The 2,500-nt window shown below is 55.3% G+C and overlaps 2 non-coding genes across 2 annotated transcripts in view; both read left to right on the forward strand.

Annotated features, from left to right (window-relative positions):
- The first annotated feature begins 1,952 nt into the window (after positions 1-1,952).
- Positions 1,953-2,107, forward strand: LOC126333481 (5.8S ribosomal RNA). The gene has a single exon (XR_007564239.1). It is a non-coding gene; the product is annotated as a 5.8S ribosomal RNA (ribosomal RNA).
- Positions 2,108-2,295: 188 nt separating this feature from the next.
- The window catches only part of LOC126333483 (large subunit ribosomal RNA), a 4,217-nt gene continuing 4,012 nt past the window's right edge, over positions 2,296-2,500 (forward strand). Inside the window, exon 1 of the ribosomal RNA XR_007564240.1 lies at positions 2,296-2,500. This exon is cut by the window's right edge and continues 4,012 nt beyond it. This is a non-coding gene — a ribosomal RNA (large subunit ribosomal RNA).

Genomic DNA, 2,500 nt, shown 5'->3' on the forward strand with positions numbered 1-2,500 from the left:
GTACCGGCGACGCATCTTTCAAATGTCTGCCTTATCAACTGTCGATGGTAGGTTCTGCGCCTACCATGGTTGTAACGGGTAACGGGGAATCAGGGTTCGATTCCGGAGAGGGAGCCTGAGAAACGGCTACCACATCCAAGGAAGGCAGCAGGCGCGCAAATTACCCACTCCCGGCACGGGGAGGTAGTGACGAAAAATAACGATACGGGACTCATCCGAGGCCCCGTAATCGGAATGAGTACACTTTAAATCCTTTAACGAGTATCTATTGGAGGGCAAGTCTGGTGCCAGCAGCCGCGGTAATTCCAGCTCCAATAGCGTATATTAAAGTTGTTGCGGTTAAAAAGCTCGTAGTTGGATTTGTGTCCCACGCTGTTGGTTCACCGCCCGTCGGTGTTTAACTGGCATGTATCGTGGGACGTCCTGCCGGTGGGGCGAGCCGAAGGCGTGCTTGCGCGTCCCGAGGCGGACCCCGTTGAAATCCTACCAGGGTGCTCTTAGTTGAGTGTCTCGGTGGGCCGGCACGTTTACTTTGAACAAATTAGAGTGCTTAAAGCAGGCAAGCCCGCCTGAATACTGTGTGCATGGAATAATGGAATAGGACCTCGGTTCTATTTTGTTGGTTTTCGGAACCCGAGGTAATGATTAATAGGGACAGGCGGGGGCATTCGTATTGCGACGTTAGAGGTGAAATTCTTGGATCGTCGCAAGACGAACAGAAGCGAAAGCATTTGCCAAGTATGTTTTCATTAATCAAGAACGAAAGTTAGAGGTTCGAAGGCGATCAGATACCGCCCTAGTTCTAACCATAAACGATGCCAGCCAGCGATCCGCCGCAGTTCCTCCGATGACTCGGCGGGCAGCCTCCGGGAAACCAAAGCTTTTGGGTTCCGGGGGAAGTATGGTTGCAAAGCTGAAACTTAAAGGAATTGACGGAAGGGCACCACCAGGAGTGGAGCCTGCGGCTTAATTTGACTCAACACGGGAAACCTCACCAGGCCCGGACACCGGAAGGATTGACAGATTGATAGCTCTTTCTTGATTCGGTGGGTGGTGGTGCATGGCCGTTCTTAGTTGGTGGAGCGATTTGTCTGGTTAATTCCGATAACGAACGAGACTCTAGCCTGCTAACTAGTCGCGTGACATCCTTCGTGCTGTCAGCGATTACTTTTCTTCTTAGAGGGACAGGCGGCTTCTAGCCGCACGAGATTGAGCAATAACAGGTCTGTGATGCCCTTAGATGTTCTGGGCCGCACGCGCGCTACACTGAAGGAATCAGCGTGTCTTCCTAGGCCGAAAGGTCGGGGTAACCCGCTGAACCTCCTTCGTGCTAGGGATTGGGGCTTGCAATTGTTCCCCATGAACGAGGAATTCCCAGTAAGCGCGAGTCATAAGCTCGCGTTGATTACGTCCCTGCCCTTTGTACACACCGCCCGTCGCTACTACCGATTGAATGATTTAGTGAGGTCTTCGGACTGGTACGCGGCATCGACTCTGTCGTTGCCGATGCTACCGGAAAGATGACCAAACTTGATCATTTAGAGGAAGTAAAAGTCGTAACAAGGTTTCCGTAGGTGAACCTGCGGAAGGATCATTACCGACTAGACTGCATGTCTTTCGATGTGCGTGTCGTGTCGCGCAACACGCTACCTGTACGGCAGTAGCCGTGCGCCGCGTGCGGAACCACGCGTGCCTCTCAAAACTAGCGCAAGTGTTGTTGTGTGGTACGAGCGCTGAAGCTCTGGAGCGGCTGGCCTGCGGCACCTGGCGCCTGGCGCCGGTTTTGAATGACTTTCGCCCGAGTGCCTGTCCGCTCCGGTGTGGAGCCGTACGACGCCCATCGGCCGTCAGGCCGTTGGACACAAAGTAATGGAACAGGGGCCGTCAAACGCCTCAGTCCCGCCTCTGCAACTGTCTTGAAAGAGACGGTGGAGAACTGAAAAGATAAAGATCACCCAGGACGGTGGATCACTCGGCTCGTGGGTCGATGAAGAACGCAGCAAATTGCGCGTCGACATGTGAACTGCAGGACACATGAACATCGACGTTTCGAACGCACATTGCGGTCCATGGATTCCGTTCCCGGGCCACGTCTGGCTGAGGGTCGGCTACGTATACTGAAGCGCGCGGCGTTTGTCCCGCTTCGGGCGCCTGGGAGTGTCGTGGTCGCCTGTGTGGCCGGCCGCGTCTCCTTAAACGTGCGATGCGCGCCCGTCGCCTGGCGGTTCGCATACCGGTGCTTTCTCGGTAGCGTGCACAGCCGGCTGGCGGTGTGGCGTGCGACACCTCGTACAACGACCTCAGAGCAGGCGAGACTACCCGCTGAATTTAAGCATATTACTAAGCGGAGGAAAAGAAACTAACAAGGATTCCCCCAGTAGCGGCGAGCGAACAGGGAAGAGTCCAGCACCGAACCCCGCAGGCTGCCGCCTGTCGTGGCATGTGGTGTTCGGGAGGGTCCACTACCCCGACGCCTCGCGCCGAGCCCAAGTCCAACTTG

Source organism: Schistocerca gregaria, unplaced genomic scaffold (genome assembly GCF_023897955.1).
Source record: "Schistocerca gregaria isolate iqSchGreg1 unplaced genomic scaffold, iqSchGreg1.2 ptg001605l, whole genome shotgun sequence".
NCBI lineage: Eukaryota > Metazoa > Arthropoda > Insecta > Orthoptera > Acrididae > Schistocerca > Schistocerca gregaria.